Below are 18603 nucleotides of genomic sequence, written 5' to 3' on the forward strand. Positions count from 1 at the left end.
TTAATCAAGTCGATATATTCAAACGAGTTTGTCGAGCCTTAATCAGTCGAGCTCCAACTCAACACGTAACTATCGGGTCAAGCTCGAGCTGCTGCCATCGAGCTACTCTCGAGCTCAAGCCGAGACAAGCTCGAGGCTTCATTTGTCGACCCGAGATCGAGCTAACTGAAGTCGGGCTCAACTCAGCTCGTGTTCACCTCTACCCATAAGTCCTCAAATATTTCATTCTTTTTTGTTACCATTGCATCCTAGTCAGTTTTGCACATAAGGCAGAACATGAATAGTGGATGCAGTCCACAATCCAGAGGTGAGTCTTCTCTTACTCATTGGGCCTCCTTTCCATTTTTTTTGAAAAAAAATCTCAGTCAGCTTCTTTTGCAGCTTGTTAATGCTGAGGTTTTGAACCAAATAGTTCTCTTTCATTGATGCTATTATCTATTGTTCTAATGGTGTCTCTTTTTGTTCTTCACTCACCATGTGTCCTCTTCAAGCAACTATAGATACTTGAAAAAAGTTATTTTTTTTAATTTTGTTGCAAAATAAGAACCAAGTTTTCAAGGTAACAAGTTTTATGCATAGTTTTGCTCAAATCATTTAATATTCACAACCATTTCTCATTGCAGATGTAATGACCATGTGTCTTCAAATCCTAGTTTTTGTATCTGATCATGTCAGGCATGATCACAACAGTTACTTTGCTCACAGTCTGTCCTCAAATCCTAGTTTTTGTATCTGAAAATGTGTTGGAAATCCTTGTTTCTTTATCTAACAATTCTCTTTTAGCTTTTCTATTGTTTGCTCATGAGAATTCAAGACAAATTGATCTAGACATTCTTTTCTTCATGATCATTGCCTACCCCATCATGATCAATTTTTGTGCTGTTAAGCTGCATCTTGCACAAAACATGCATGATACAGCAGCCATGGCCAGTACGCAAGCTAAAGCCAAGTTTTATGGCCTCCATGTCATTTCAGACTAGCTGCAAAATAAGGCTTGGAATGTTAGTAGATTGTCATCCTCTCTAACAAGCCAAAGCAGGTCAGGATCGGGTAGACAGAGAAGACCATTGGAAGACCACCATGGCCGACAGCTCACCAGGCTATCCTTCGACCACTCCATGAAGTTTGTGTTGCCTGGAGGTTAAAGAGGTCCACGGATGATGAGCATTAGGTGCATGTCTGTTAATTGGTTTTTATGTCAATTGTGTAACTCAATTTCCATTTTGTAGATAATATTATTGGGATAATACAAAATTTTGTTTGTATATATTAATGATGTTGTGTGTGTGTGTGTGTGTGTGTGTATGTATATATACAGTGTGTGTGTGTGTATATATATATATTATGAGGACACAGTGGCAGCATCGATATCCTGGGTGAGAAAACATGGATTTCATCAGTATAAGCTGGTGTCTAGTCATATGACTAGTACCAAGTTAAAAATACGAAGGCATTACTTGCATGAACTATTTTGCCTTGTCATACTGGGTCAACTGCGGTAGTAAAGACTTTGAAGCAGTTGGGAACTGTGGAGATAATCATCTACATTCCATTTTGATGAAAGAAAATGATTCCTCAAGAAGAAAGAAGAAATTCAAAAATTACTCTATTGTACTGCGCAAGCACCAAGCAAAAGAACCAATAGGAAAATAGAAGGGAAAGTTGCAACGAAACCATCTGTCTCTCTACTGTGAAACGTTTTTCTGTGTCATCTCCAAATACCATCAAGTCGTTCCTCTTTAGAGTATGGTGGCACTTTTCCTTAGTCACTTGCTCTGGCGACACCCAATTATCAATTTCCCCTTAATCTCTTGTTCTCCGCCTTCCGCCTCTTCACTGTCTTCAGATTTTTTGGATTCGTTAGAATCTGGTGTCCTCTGTTTCATCCACCTCTTCTTCCTCCTCTTCCAAGTCATTGCTGCATTCAGATTCATCGGAGTCGAGGGCCTTTTTCTGCTTCTTATTCCTCTTCGAAATGGTCGACACCATCAGATTCTCTAGAATCATCTATTCCCCTCTTGGGTCGCTTCTTCTAACTGCTTCTTCCTCCTTCTCACCCTTCTCACCCTCCTCATCCTGGTGGTGGAGGTTACGCACAATTCTTATGTAAGCTCTGCAATGGATGATTCACTGGTTCATATACATGTGTTAAAGCACATTTCTTACACATTTTGTGCCCAAGGAATCAGACCATGCCCAAAAATTGACAAAGCTACTTGAGAAAATTGAAAAAGAAAAATAGGAGACAGCTAAATTGAAGAAAAAATTAGGTAACTCAAGTTAACTTTTTGTTCCTTTGAGTATTGAACAAAGTGTTGGTATGTGGAAGAAAAGAAAAATGTGTTTGGAAGGTAACAAAACAATAGAAGAATCATTCAGAATTATGAGTGGAGATGAAATGGATAAAAAAATAGCTAGATTCTTTAATGCAAGTTCCCTTCCATTTAATTTAGCTAGAAGTCCTTATTAAAGATAAATATTTAAGATTTCTATTTTAAAATACAAAACGTTTAAGAGGCTGGTGTGGGCAGCTGGCCACACCAGCCACAATGTGGATACGCCACTGTTTTCGGGGATCGAGATTCGGCCAACTCATCCACATTCTCTATTTCCGCAAATCCACCCATGTTTGCCTTCATAGGTTTCAAAGAACTGTTTTCAGCGATTCCTAAAACCGTAAAAATCAGTTACCAAACAACTGAATAAGATAGATGATTCAATGGTTGATTTCCCCAATATAAAAAAGAATGTGGAGTGAACAAAAAAATAAATATGAGAGATTTCATCTCCTAACACAATTTCTCATGTTATTTTAGAAGGTGGCTGATGGTTTTTCAGTTAATTCTCTTTATATATGAACAGAAAAAGGAAATGTATTTAACCTATTCTTTCTTAGTCGATATGTGTCTTTTTAAATATGTCTAAAATATTTAAAGAAAATGCACTTTCTTATTTCATCACAAAATAAGTCATGAAGTTATCCAACGTGAGAAAGTCGACACATCGAATTCTGATTTTTTCTACTTTTACAGTTTTCAAGGTCCAAGCAAACACAAATTTAGCAGATATATATGCACCGTTTTGGCATCAATGCCAATGCATTTAAATAAAATTTGATAAAAAAGTGTCATATATATGTTTGTTTGATTATCACATAAGATCATCAAGTTTGACACATATTTTGTAAGCCAATAGACTTTGCTAAATAATGACACACATTACAGGCCATGGACAGATTCTTTTATATAATTCCAATTTCTCTATGTTACTGGCTTGTGCGCCCAGCTGCCAAATATTTTCATAAAAAAATTTGGATGGCAAAATTTTCTTGCATTTTGCTATTTTAGTTTAAGGATAAGGTGCTCGTTGGATGTGTACAGTTGAACAAATTAATGTGATTTACGTATCCAACCATAATCAAATGCATTTCTAAATTTTGAGAAATGGTAGACTAAACCTATGAGCTTAAAGAGTTGAAAGGAGGTGATGGCCATGATAAGAAAGGGAATGAGAAAAAGAAAAGAGGCAAAAATATTTGCAATCCACCCGTTTTGTTTATTTAGATCAACATAACGAAATTAATATAACAAATCCTTGACACACAATCGTCCTTGTGCAAGACTTTCCTACATGTTAAATAATTTATTTACAATAAACTCACATATATGTTAACAAAATATTGGGTATCTAATTAAAAGGTCTTAATCAGAGACAATTTTTTTTCTATTTGTCGCTACAAAGATTTTAACTATGAATATTCAACTACCAATGGGTTAGTCTACATCCCCAGGAGGCTGTTTTGGTTGGCCTTTTGACCAGATTCCATAGTGTTCACGCTCCAAACCATATTATGACAAGATGTCCAATGCCTTATGGTTTTGAAATGCAAATGTTTTAAAATATAATGAGAAAATCAAATCTTCTAAGATCACAAAAATCATCAGCATTAAGTAGGTTTATACCAGAAGTGTTTTCTTGTGGGATGTAAATTTCATTTATTGGACTTTAAGATGACAAATGTATTATAACTTGCGGCGGTGGTGGTGATGATAACTGTTACAGAACTATATCGGTGGTTCAGACACTTGCTATAGAGCTATACTGGGGATGATACAGAAAGATCTAAACCGGTGCGTTGTTTCGCCCCTAATGCTCGCATATAGCGGTAGACCTATAACGGTGCAGCTTGCATATAGAGGCAGGTAGGCATGCCATCGAAGGCCCTCTCCCTCCGGCAAGCTCGTCTCTCTCTCCCTCTTTGATTCCTTTGTATATTTTTCTTTTTTTATCACATATATTTTTGTTTCTATTTCTTCACATGGTTATACATATTTATTTCCTCAATTGACACCGATAGCAGCAATTGCTGCATCTTTGACTGAAATCAATGCCAAATTTGAAAATCAGGTGCCTAATGGAAACAAGCCTTTCATTTGAACATCCAACCATCCACTAATGAAAGCAAAGCTACCGTAACCTGAAATCGATGCCAAATTTGAAATTGGACATACAAACGACAAGCAGAGAGGTGGAGGCGGAACACAGCATCGAACTCGCACCTAATAATTCCCCAAAATATTCAGGTGAACCTGAATTTTTATGTGAGAAACAATAGAATCCAGCACCGCGCAACAACATTGCTTGGCAGTATCTTATCCTCCCCAATACTACCTCAAAATGAAGAAGATTGAAGCAGAAAACATGAAGCATACCAAACTTGAGTCCTAAATTATAAGAAACTAAATAAAGAACAATTTCATTCTGCATCTAGAAGACCTTCGAACTTCACCTACCATGAGTACATTGACTCCCGACAAAAAACAAAGAACAAAATAATCTAACATGAACCTTTAACACAATAGCGGCGCAAACCATAACTTCTGATTTGATTAAGCACTAGAATTGAGGAAAAAAAACTATTCAGAATTGTTGCTCAAAACAAAAAAAAATGGAAACCCAAAAGGCGAAGGAAAGTTAAAAATGAGTTAAAAAAAAGAAAAATAATAATAAATATACAAGTAGAAATGGATATTTGGAAAGCCAGAACGAACAAACGAAACACAATGAACCCAAAAAAGAAAGAAATTGAAAAATGAAACATACCTTCCAAGGATGCCTATATCCTTAATGCGCAAGCAATTCCAGACTCATGAAAATTTCACGAAAGTTTGCAGCAGAATCAAGATCAGGATAGTAACACTCTAGCGTCGTCCAATCGACGCAACTTAACAGGGAAAATTCTCCATGTGGACAAAGAAAATGTTGTCATGAACCTAAGCAATCGGTTCTTCAATCTAGAGAGAGATACCATGATCATAAATCACATGCAGAAGCTAACAGAAATGGGTTACCTTCTTGATACGTTCATGATGATCTGTATCGGAGACCACACCATTGGGATTGTCGAGATCTGCAAGAATCTCCTTCAACTCACCCTTCATTGTTCGTCAATGCCCTTTCAGTTCCCCTCTCGATTTCTCCCCTTCCGGTGATGACAATGGTCAAATGCCCATAATTGAAAATTTAAGAACTTCATGGAGGCCTGGTCAATCAAGATGATCAAGTAGGAGTTCACCTCATTAATTGAAAGGCAATAAGATCTACTGGCACTTGGGCACCCTTATACTTTCCTATACTTGGGACTTGAGGGTGAATGAGTCCACATCCGGTGTTTGCAAGCGCAGCAAAACTTTACTAGAACACAGCTCTCAACAAGGGTATTATCAAATCCTTCAAATCATATCCCATGCTCACTGAGCACAAATTCGTGCACCCAGAAGGCATTGGCCTCATTTGGTTAGGCTGCTGGCCACCAAGCAATGTGATGGCTTGAGCCTATGGCTCATGGCATGCCATCCATGGGGAAATGAACAAGCATCCCAGGCAAATCCATTCCCGACCTCTATAAAGAAAGTGCTCTTCATCGAGCTCGACAGTTTCTGAAGGAACAGGGTTGTAGATGTGAATGTTCGGGACAGGGTGAGGGCTGTGGTAGAGATGAGCCCGCTCTAACTGAAATGAACAGAAATGCAGAAATTAAGAAAAATTAAAACAAATTCACAGATTTCTTGCACTCATAATTTGAATTCTCTGCATACCAACCTACAGAGATTATCAATTGCTGCGCCAAGCCCAATAAATGCCCCTTGTAACAGTTCCAGCTCCAAACCTGCCCACAACCATTTAGATAAAAATAGCTAAATGAACAAAGAAAAGAAATTGAATCAACTTGAACCTCAAAAACACCTTAAAAGGTCAACCCTCTAAATTTTCAAGTATTGGAAAAGACTTTAGCAAGATACAACATGAATAGATGTAGATCCCTACCTTGAAGGTGGCTTGGCATAAGTTTGAGTGATCTAGAAATACATCGGCAATCATTTCTCTGCCACCTATGATTTAAAAAGCAAAAAGCAAGAAAATTACACAACCTTTCACTACAATAATTTTAAATTTTCAAAACCTTCATTAAATGTGTTTCTGGCTGCAAAATATAAAAGAGGGGGAAAACGTTGGTACCTAAAAAAGAAGCCATTTTAGCCATCTCATTTTACCTTACAAAAAATCCATTGCCGATGGGTCCACACATCTGCAACAGGTTTGATACTTAGTTATTTCAGCTAAACAACTTCTAGCTTGTATAATTCCTACAAAGGTTCTTGTCTACTAATGTCAAATAAAAAACAATGGTTGACAAAAATTCTACATTATGATGGACTAATTTTAAATTTCAATAGAATAACAGAATACTAACATTTTGGGAAGATGATACCAGGAGATCCGGATAAAGTTACTGCACATCAACCATCATATATGGAACACTTTGGCAGTCATCAACAGGCACTTTAACCTGAACATTGTGAGCCCAGCCCAAAATTTAATTGAAGGGAAGGATAGAAACTGATTGTGAATTCAATTTGACCAGATCAATCAATTTCTGCAGTGATGATAAATTGAAAAACTTAAGCAAACTTCTGCAGGTACAACAACAGTATCGCAACTGATCATTATGCATCCAATGCACTAACCTATTTATGATTGAATCATTCTGTTTGTGGTTGACTTTCTCAATTCTGGAACAGTTTGTTTGAAACTGATTTATCAATGCTTTCAGTCAATCTTTGACCTTGTAAAAATTGAGTCATTTTACCCATGCTCAAGCCAAATCAGATGTTATTCAAAGTTATTCCCCACAACTCATCTTGCTAATCTCATTAACTGAACTCGAAATATCCTGCAATTATCTGCTGATCTCTCTCTCTCTCTCTCTCTTACTATGTTACTTCCAGCATTTCAGGACCCACTCTTTGCTTTAAGAAATACTATAAAAAATGTTTTAACAAAATACTATAAAAAATTATGACTTGACCAAATAAGTGGTCAAGCCACCCTGGGAATCCAAGGTCAGACAATCCACATGTTTGCCAACTATGATATATAGACTAGGACCATGAAACTAACATGCTTAATTGGTGGTTATTATTTAAACAAGTTCAACATTGATGAATACAAAAACAAATAGTTCATGAGCATTACCCACTCTTTGTTTTAAGAAATACTATACAAAATTATGACTTGACCAAATAAGTGGTCAAGCCACCCTGGGAATCCAAGGCCAGACGATCCACATGTTTGCCAACTATGATATATAGACTAGGACCATGAAACTAACATGCTTAATTGGTGGTTATTATTTAAACAAGTTCAACATTGATGAATACAAAAACAAATAGTTCATTAGCATTACCTTATAAATAGATGTTGAAAGTCAGTTGCTCCTAGTGGTACTAAAAAAATGGGCTTAATGGTGGCACTAAACGAACAGACTTAAAGAATGTCTAATGGGAGGAGAACAGCTTTGCATCTGCATTTGTCTCCCCATGTTACTTATTGTCTTTCACTTTTGACAATGTAGATGCACTTTGCCATAGTGACATGTACTTTTGAGAGGACTAATGGTCCAAAAGCATAAAAGAATTGTGACTAGTGACTGGTTACACAAACATACATGCATACAAACACACAGACTCAAAATAGCAAATATCATTTTCCATGTCCTACACCCATGTTGAGCTGCATGATACATACACAGGTGTGGCACTTTTCCAGGCGAATCACTATGACATAGACCTATATAGTCCAAACTCATAGCCCAAGATTAACATCCCATTTACATCCCTACTCCTGAAGCAACATTCTTTCCCAACTAGAAACTGCCATGGACAACACTACCTAGACTTCCTAGATAGTTAAGTATTTACTTATGTCAATTTATTGATATTCCACTTCCAAGAGACTGGCGACTTCAAGTAGAGTATACAATGTATGGGGCTAACTGAATACTCCTTAAAATTGAGTTTCTTATAATTCTCTCTTTCTTGGTTTTTCTTTCCAACACAGGCTGATGCAAGAGCATGATAGTGAACACGAAAGAAATCATAAGATTGTCAAATACCTTATATGTAGTAGCCTAAAATAGCACATGTACATACATATTTGGGACTAGACTTGATCAGATTTTATTTATCAAAAGAATGGAGTAAAAACATTGAAAAATGAAAACCAAGCAAATAAGTCAACAAAGCTCCTAAACAACCCATGCTACAACAAAAGTGAGAACTAAAGATGACAAGCCTTGTCTAGAAAACTAGTAAAACATAAAATAAAAGAAAAAGATTGAACTATAAAATCAAACCAACAATTGCCCAACTCAACAAAACTAAAATCTAACCAACTCATAAGACAAGTACAACATGTAGATATTGGACTGGAGTAACCCTGAGAGTGTTGCGGTTCCAACGAACCCAAGCTCTACTGGAACCGTGGCCAAAGCCGCTAGACTCTCTAGATTTCTGGGCGCCTCCCCCCGCTGCGATTTCTTCTTCAGCGTGAGGAGCAGGCCGACCGACCACCGTCTCACACATTCAAAAAATCAGTGTTATCTCTTCAATCATCCATTCACCTCGGGATTGCACAGGAAGCATCGCCTGGGAGTCCTCTCTCCAACGCATCAGAGTTGGCCGGAATATGGCGACTCCCGCTCACCTGTTGGTGGCCACTACAGCTGCTCAATCTTGTGCATGAAACAACCCGACATTTACCACTTCCAACTTTGAAAAATCAGCATTGATTCCACAGACCCCTTTGTGGAAATCAGACGTGCAGCGTCGCCTGGGAGTCTGCTTCCAATGCACCGGTGCCCGACCAGAACTGATGCCAGAGCCAGTTGGAATTCAAGCTTTTTTGGTCCCCTATTTTTGAGACTGTAGACCCTGTTGCAGCAGAACGTGTATTTGTTCACAGGGCCATAAATTTGGATTCTCGTGTTGGAAGTCTGCAAGAGTGAGCTCATCGTCTTGCTTACTTCCTCACGGTTCCAACAAACCATAGCACGAGGAAATCCAAGCAGAAACCCAAAATTTGTAGAGGTGTGATGCTGCACCTGTTCCTATGCTACTGTCTCTGCGACTATAGAAACCACATCTTTGATCCATGGATCATATCTTTGGATTCCAGTGCAGATAGATGCAAGAGTGAGATCTTCATTTCACTGACAGCCACGCAATTCCAATGGGCCATAGAACAAGCCAATCGGAGCCGCAAGCGCGAACCTGTAGAATAGTGAAGTTGCCCCTATCCGTCGATAGAATTCTGCTACTATGACTACAGCTGCATTTTCTGCTACAGTCTCGCCTCGGCATCTCAGGTAAGGTCTCAGTCTGTGGCAACCTCACTGCCTCCACTGCTGTTGGTGAAGTTCGGACGATAGGGAGTCATGGCCGAAGTGTCGTGAGTAAGAGGTAGGACTGGGTCGAGAAACTCTGTAACCAATCGGGCGTTGTTGTAAGGCCAGGGTCATGTCTGGCCGGGCATTGCTCGTAACAAGGAGTTAACCTCTCTTAGTTCAGTTTTTGGTAGCCGTTTCCGAAGGTAATCCAAGGTGGTAGCATTTGCTTGGCAGCACCTCGGCCGGGTGGTCGTATCATTAGTGGTATCAGAGCATAGGCACACCCACGATGACTCCAAAACACACTAGAAGATTGGCCCCTGCAACGTGGGAGAGACCCTTGAAGATTCCTCATAATCTTTAATACAGGACTAAACATTCGAGGTGTTACAGATTCGACCTGTAGAAACATGATTTGCTTCAAATGTTTTGATTGTACAGGGTATAGTCAAGCAAAGAAATCCTCTCAGGCAGATGTTTTCAAGTGATGATTGGGCTGCATATCCACATGCCTATAAAAGAAAGGCCACGACAGTTGTGGATACCATATTCAATGCTGACTTTTGGGAAACATGTGTGAACTTATTAAGATTTGTGTACCTCTAGTGAAAGTCCTTAGATTAGTTGACAGTGAAGATAAACCTTCTATTGGATATTTATATGAGGCTATGGCCATAACAAAAGAGGCCATTAGGGATAATATGAAGGGATAAAAAAAGTTGTACGTGCCTATATGGAAGATTATAGATGAAAGGTGGTCTAGCCATCTTCATCACCCACTTCATGCAGCACCCTACTACCTAAATCCTGCTATTAGATATCTTCCCACTTTTAAGAAGAATAGAGAGGTCGAGTATGGCATGTTGGATTGTATTGAGATATTAGTAAGTGATTATAGAGAACAAGAAGCTATCCATGTGTCGATCAACAAATATGATACTGGTACTGGTACCATGGGGAGGGAGACAGCAATTCGATGCAGGTCATCTTTGTGTCCAGGTATTTCACAAAGGGACTTTATACTTTTTTTCCATCTGTTATTAGATTTGTGGTGGGATAGGTTTGGGCTTGATTTTCCAGAATTAACAAAGTTTGTAATGAGAATCCTCAACCAAACATGTAGTGCAACTGGATGTGAAGAAAATTGGAGTGTATTTCAGCACATCCACAGCAAGAAAAGGAATAGGCTGGAACATAAAAGGTTGAATGACCTTGTTTACGTTCGTTATAAAATGAAGTTGAGACAGTAAATTAAATACTTCTGTTATGCAAAAATAGCCAATTCTAATATATATTTTCATTTTTAACAATTTGTTAATTTTTTCTCTTGTTACACTTTAGGCAAATAGAAGAAACATCTACGAGGAAGCATCACACTCAATATGATCCTATCAGCCTTGATCATTTTGATGTATTAGATTCTTGGGTTAAGAAGAACCATCCTCAATCCTTGACGAGGACTATCTTGATTGTTGAACATTGAAGGAGCAACAGAGATTATTGAAGAAGAAGAGGATGGGGAGCAATTGAATGTTGGTGAGATTCCAACAGAGGGGGTAGAAGCAATTGATGAAGAAAATGAAGATGATGCTGCAGATGACGAGGATTATCGTTGAATCATGAAAGATGATAACAACATGTTTCGAACATATGAATTGTGATGTAATCTAATTCTCTTCGGCATGCTAAGAGGATAATCTGATTTCTTATTTTGGAATGTGTTGTTCATATACATGAATGTTCCTTTCAATACATTTTTCTTAATTTTTTCTGAATTTTTGCTTATTTTTTCTGATTTTTTATGTTCTTTTTCTCTTTTTATTTTTTCATATTTTTTAAAATTAGAAAATTAAATTTACGATACGTGTGATACGTTACGGTACAGCATATAGGTTGGCCCGATCGATACGTGATATGCTATGCCTTTTACAACATTGATTGGGACTGACTGCTTGATAGAGATTATTTCCACCTCCTTGACAGAACTAAGGAAATCCTTAAGGAGGGAGATGAAGACATGACCATCTATGCCTTACAGCCCTGCAGCCAAGCTGAGAATGTCGTGAGCTTAGTAATGGCCGATTCCGACCAAGGAGTAGCAGCCTCCAACAAAAAAAAAAATGGAGGAAAAGAACCGGTGTACAGGCTAAGGGAAGTGACCAGCCCACAGCTAAATGAGCAATGTCATCTCAGGCCGAGAGGAAGAAAATCCTCAACCAAGGAGGACAGCTTATGCCCGGGGACCCACAACTGCAGTCAACGAGGTTCGTTGGAGGACATCAAAGGTGGCATCACCAACCTCCAACACACATACCACTTATCGTAGCTTCTTCCAGAAATGTGTGCCTAGGAGGGGTGGCTGCACCGTTCCCAGTCACAACATATGGTGGTGGAACCTCAGGCGTAATCAGTCCTCTATCCTTGAGCAGGAAGACAAAGGTGCTGTCCCTCCATTGGCTTTAGGTTATGCGAGGACTCCACTGGTAGGGGCAGGTTTCAGATGACCAACATGGGGCACAAGTTAGAAGAAACTCAAGGCAGAAGCGTGCCATAGTGCAGTCTTCTTCCTACCGAAGAGCTATCATGGGAGAACTTCATTGGTAAGGACAATGCTCGCTTGGTTCAAACAGGGCTGGCGCAAACTAAACCGAAGAGCTTACATCCTCGGCAGCATAGGGTGAGGCAACATCATTACAGCTGGGGCAGTTCTATCAAAAACCACCCTACCATGGCTGAGAAGCAGAGACATTTTCTTTGGGACCCCGGCGAAAGGAAGCACCACTTAGGGAGTGCTTGCCGTCATGGTGACAGGCGAGACTCCAAGGAGCCTGAGAGCAGGGTCCATTTTAAGAGGGGTGGATCTAATTCGATCCTACCGTCGGCCAGCGACGAAAGTGCGGGCGGACGGAGGCATGGCTGCGAGACTCATCACTGCTGGGCCAGGCAAGGGCAGCCACTTGCTTCATTTCCCAAAGGGCCTCTCCGTTGCTAGGGACGTTGACAATGGGCCGGCATCAGACCGGGCGTCAGTTTAATGCAAGAATCCAGCTACAGGCCTTGAGCGACCTGCAACTTCAGCCAACGACAGCCAAAGTTGACCTAGCACTCAGCCAGGTGCAACCAAGGTGAACTCAACCTTATTCGGTTAATGGGTTGAGTGAAGCTCGTTCAGCATGAGTTCTGGGTGAGACACATTCCTCTTGTGATGCAGGACACAACCACATGAGGACACAGTTGCGTGACACAGCCAATACGTCTACAAGCGGGACACATACTTGTGCATGGGGGGACATAGCAGTGGGACACTGGGCAACACAAGCCTCATAGACATGGGTCTGGAACATGTACGTCGGGCCGAGTTTGGGTAGTCTATAAATCCAAAGCTCTGACCCGCACTCCTTTTTGAGTTGGATCGATGTAATGGGTCGGGGTTAGTCCCGGACCCAACTTATAATCTGTATCACCCGATTTTTGTATGCAACCCGGAATGAGATGCCGAGTCAAGTGATCAAACGGTGGACTGAACCGACTCAACCGTTCAGCTTCCAGTGCGAGGAGGAGGATGACGTATGGTAGCTTCCAACCTCCGGTGACCTGCTCCAAGCGACAGCACGGTTCCAGAGTGCAGCGGTGTGGGTTCCCGACGTGAGGGCATGGGCAACTGGCAGCTAGACAACATCATTCGGTCAGACGGTAGCTTTTCTTGGTCGGCAGAATGCAGGCAGTCCTCTCCTCTACAAAACCCTCTTCTCGTTGAGTTTTCAGGCAGCTTTTGACCATCTTGCATTCCTTCAGATTTCTGTAACAACAGAAGGGATCGTCAGCACTCAATGAGGTGTTAGTTTTTCTTCTTCCCCCAAATGCTCTAAAATTTCGACGTGTTTCCTGTTCGTTGTATTAATCGTTCGTGTAATCCGACAGCAATAGTTTCTGTGATTTCTAGCAGCGTGGATGTTCCGGTGACCCCAACAGCTCTGAACACCCACGCATCCCTTCGGGTAAGGTTAGCGGTGGCACGATGAGTTTGCTGGTGGTGATAAACACCACCTCGACCATAAGCCTCGACCTGCTGTTCTGGCAGGAGACAGTAATCTGCATAACAGTGGAAGAAAGGAGCTACATTTCCGGTGATTCTTCCCATCTCCGACCACTTCAGGCCCCTCCTGGCAGTTTTCTCTATGGAACTGAGAGCCTGCCAGCAGTGTTAATCAAGCCGATGAAACGAGGACTCCACCCTATCGACCCCTCACGGTGACATGCCTCTTCAACAGTAGGAAGCATTGTTTGGCGGCTCATCGGTGATAGCTCCAGGTGTCTTTTGTTCTCCCAGTGCTTTGGCCTAATCCTCTACATGCTACGGCTCCAACGAGCCCAAGCTCGACAGGAACCATCACTAGAGCTGGTCGGAATATCTAGATTCCCGGCCGCCTCCCCTAGCTGTGATTTCTTCTTCAGCGTAAGGAGCAGGCCGACCAACCACCGTCTCACACATTCAAAAATTCAGAGTTATCTCCTCGATCATTCCCTCACCTCGAGATTGCATAAGAAGCATCATCTTGGAGTCCTCTTTCCAATGCACCGATGCTCGACCTGATCCGACATCAGCGTTGGCCAGAATCCAGTGATTTCCGCTTGCCTGTTGGCAGCCTTGGATGCAGCTCAATCCTGCGCGTGAAACAGCCCGACAATTACTGCTTCCAACTTTGAAAGATCGGCATTGATTTCATAGACCCCCTTTCGTCGGGAAATCGAACGTGCAGCACTGCCTGAAAGTCCCACTTCCAACGCACCAGTGCTCGACCAGAACTAATGTCATAGCCAGCCGAAATTGAAGCTTGTCTGATCCCCTGTTTTTGAGACTGCAGACCCTATTGTGGCAGAACGTATCTCTTTTCATAGGGCCATAACTTTGGATTCGGTGCCGAAATCCAAAATCGTGGGTTCAACATCTTCCTTACTTCCTCACGGTTCCAACAAACCATAGCACGATGAAATCCGAGCAAAAATCCAAAATCTATAGAGGTGAAGCTAACCCTATCTTTTGGCAGAACACTGAAGCTCCTCGAGATAGGCAGGGCAACCAGACTTCCAACAGTTAATTTCAAAAATTCGGCATTGTCTCCACCAACGTCCTCTCATCATAAAATCAGACGTGTAGCATAGTTTGGGAGTTGCGCTTCGATCACACTGGAGCTCAACCGGAGAAGTGGCCGGAATCGGTCGGAACAACTGGTTTTACGACCACATGTTTCTAAGACTGTTGTTCCCGCAAAAGCAGAATACAGCCCTGCTCAACGGGCCAGGTGGGTCGCAGCAGTGGTGGTATCAGAGCCGAGGTAGCCCACCGTTTGCATTAGTTCTTGTAGTGCATTTTCAAGTAGTCCTCCTTGGAATGCTGGACTATGACCCCATATGCTTATTTTGCAGCCTTTGGCATTCATTTTCTTTCTATGTAGCCCACCATTTTCTTGACCTAAACATGCAACTTTTGCAGAACTTCACAAACTCGAACTCCAAACTGGCTCCTTCACTTTGAGACAAATTAAAGTAGCCACATTGAACTTCGATGTTGTTGACATGTGGAACTTTTCTTTATAAAATCTCTAGGGTAGTTAGTTTGTCATTAAAGTAGCCCACCGTTTGCATTAGTTCTTGTAGTGCATCTCATTGCAATGTAGCTTCTTTGCTAACTCTTCTTTCTTTTCCTCGCATATTGTGTAGTACCTGAACACTATAAGCTTGTTGCTGAGGCAAAGTTACCAGTAATTTTATATCTCAGTCCACGTTCAAATTCATTTGTTGATATGTACAGTATACTATAAAATATATACTACATACATGTATTGTATATATGTTAATATTTATCTATATATGTATATTAACATATCACATACTATATAAGTATACACATATCATATATATAATAGATATATGTATTATATTCCACATATATGTGTATACCGTTATATTATAGTATAATATAGTACATATGTACATACATATATAATTTCAAATGTTATACTTATGCATATACATACATATATATGTAATATGTTTATATATATATATATATATATATATATGTTTATATATGTATGTGTGTATATATATATATATGATGTAATACGTTAATATGATTACACTTATATATATATGCATAGCATGTAACTATGTTATATAGTATGCATCTATGTCACATGGGTGCGGGTGCGGCAAGAGCATATATATATATCTATATATATATATATATATATACACGTTATTTGTTATATATGTAATTTATTTGTGTATATTTTAAAATTTTTTATCAAGCTTATCTTAATCTGATGAAAATTGAAAGTTCTATTAACTAGACTAAAGGGGGGGAGGGGGAGAGAGAGAGAGGAAGGAAAAAAGGAGAGGAAAAGATAGGAGAGGGGCAAAAACAAAAAAAAACAAGAGAAAAGAATAACAGATGCCGTGAGCATCCCATTAGGTTTGATCGAGTCGAGTGACGTGCCAGGCTGCACCCGCATCGGTGCGGGTTCGCCACCATACTTCGTGCACCCATGTGACTTACTTTACAACATGTTATATTACATATGCAATACATAATTTATTATATATGTATATATATGTTATGTAACATATATAATACACACACACACACACACTCACACACAGATATGTATATATATATAGATATATATATATATATATATATATATGTATATGTATGTATATATATAAAATACATTTATGTATATATTACATATAAGTAGTACATGTAATATATTGTGTATATAAAGTGTACATATAGTTGTATGTATATAATATTATAGTATATGACGTAAATATGTATATGTATATATAACTATTATAGTTTTATATATGTATATTACGTAAATCTTATATGTAATGTATATATGACATCATAAATGTAGTATTTTACTATATAACGTATATGTAAATGTATAATATATATATATAATACATAAAATATATGACGTATATGATATATGTATATTTATGATATCCATATACATTAACATATAACATGTAGGTAACTATGTGATCTATACGTATTATGTATGACATATACTAAGTATTCATGCAGAACAAACATAAATGCTAAACATGAAAAGATTAGTAACTGAGCATTCTTGGTGTCCCTCAAGGCCAGCGCACTCACAGTGACAACACCTGAGTTTGGAAACTGGTCCCAAGCAGGAGTACCAGAATTACGAATGGAGCTTGGAAGCACATTGGAATGCAAAAAGTAAGGTGCTTTTGAAGTGTCTTCAGAGCACCATTTAAAGAAAGAAGCCAGCTTCCATTGTGACCAGAACTGTGCTTCCCATTCAGGCAACTGATGCAAACTTCTTTTTTCTCACTCATTTGAAAACTAAACAGGGTTCCGAGGAAAACAAAATGTGAGATATTTTTTTCATGTAGTTTACATTTTTTTTTCCATGTGGTCCTCACTAGCAAGCCGCGTGATTTTAAATAGCCATAAATATGAGCCAGCTGGAGCATCATTCTCTATCTACATACAAAGATGACTCTTTTGTCCCTCTCAATTAAAAATACATTAACAAAAGGGTTTTGAGAATTCCTTTTAAGAAATGACCGCAGGACGAAGGCTAGAATAGACCGCAGGAGCAACCACGAAGGAAACGTGAATTTGGCCTTTGACGGCCGGAGGCTCACCAATGTTTTCCGGTCTTCTGTTGTGTGTAGCATTTCCTTCCTGCTGCATGAACCACCAATTAGGGATATGTACCCAATCTGTGCAAGTTCTTGAAATTGTGTACATCCTGATCATCATCAATCATCAACCATCCCCATGAACGTCTCTCACATATGTATCGAAGAACGGAGTTCTCATCAGCTATCAGGCGGTTTCTTGCTTCTGGCCTCTGCGATGAAGTCAAACGGATAAGAAGAAGGCACGCGGCAGCCGTAAGAACTGCATCTTTTGTTTATAATGTGATTGACGCAAGAAGAGCAGTAAACACATTTGCTTCGACTATCCTCAAGAACTGAGGTTCCAAAGGCCTAAATCAATGCAATTTCTTCCTTTTCACTTTTAGCTTTCAGAAAGGGGAAGCTAGTAATCCCACTCTATGGGAGGAGTTGACTACAGTAGTTGCATAATCTCACTCTATTAAAAAACCTTGAACTGATTAATCTCACTCTATATAAATATTTGCCCAAGCTTGAAACTTAATTATGCAAAAAGTTTGGAGTTTGAAACTTGAATGTTTGATCTTTGTTTATAAGTTATATTTTTTGCTGGCTAGTTGTTTCTTAACTTGCTACTTAGCTCTCATTTGCTTCATGATCTACTTTTGGGTCACTTTTAGTTCATTCCTTGGTTCCTACTTCCAAAAATTTGTAGGGGTCTCTCTACTCGCTCCCGATTCCATACTAACCCTGGTCCCGAGAACAGAGGCAAATGTGAATAAGTGCTTGGTGTTTTAACTAACTGGAAATAATTATGCTTTAGATAACTTATTCCTTATCGTCTAGTTATGATGTTATCTGTTTTTGGGAAACAAGGAAGATTGATAGTGCTAGTCCATGACTAATTTTTGTCTTCCTTTGATAATTGCAGAATGTTGATGTGGATAACTTTGATGACTTTGGCACCAATTTGTTTACAGCGCCTGAGACTTCTTGCTTGGGCACAGGCTTTGATGAAAACGAGCTAAAATGCATAGATAATGAAGAGACAGACAATGCAGCTCAAAGGTTGATGATTTTAATTGTTAATATGTTCATCAATTAGTTTCTCATTTTGCATTCCTCTGGCACATGCTAATTTAGTGCTTCTATTAGAAATATATGCACATGAATAAGTGTTTTATGCTTAAGTCAGTCACAAAGAACTGTTT

At 39.5% G+C, this 18603-nt stretch overlaps 1 long non-coding RNA gene across 5 annotated transcripts in view; it reads right to left on the minus strand.

Annotated features, from left to right (window-relative positions):
* Positions 1-1625: 1625 nt before the first annotated feature.
* LOC116265132 (uncharacterized) overlaps positions 1626-18603 on the minus strand; it is a 34894-nt gene continuing 17916 nt past the window's right edge. For 2 of the 5 annotated variants that reach the window (XR_007574829.1, XR_004174990.2), the window contains 6 exons: positions 6755-6850; positions 6555-6589; positions 6328-6392; positions 6103-6169; positions 5576-6012; positions 5147-5482 (listed from right to left, as the gene is read on the minus strand). This is a non-coding gene — a long non-coding RNA (uncharacterized LOC116265132). Of the gene's footprint in view, positions 2114-5146; positions 5483-5575; positions 6013-6102; positions 6170-6327; positions 6393-6519; positions 6590-6754; positions 6851-17416; positions 17626-18603 lie in introns of those variants that run through there. The other 3 variants (XR_004174993.2, XR_004174991.2, XR_007574830.1) reach the window with 3 other exon arrangements.

Source organism: Nymphaea colorata, chromosome 12 (genome assembly GCF_008831285.2).
Source record: "Nymphaea colorata isolate Beijing-Zhang1983 chromosome 12, ASM883128v2, whole genome shotgun sequence".
In the NCBI taxonomy this organism is placed as follows: domain Eukaryota; kingdom Viridiplantae; phylum Streptophyta; class Magnoliopsida; order Nymphaeales; family Nymphaeaceae; genus Nymphaea; species Nymphaea colorata.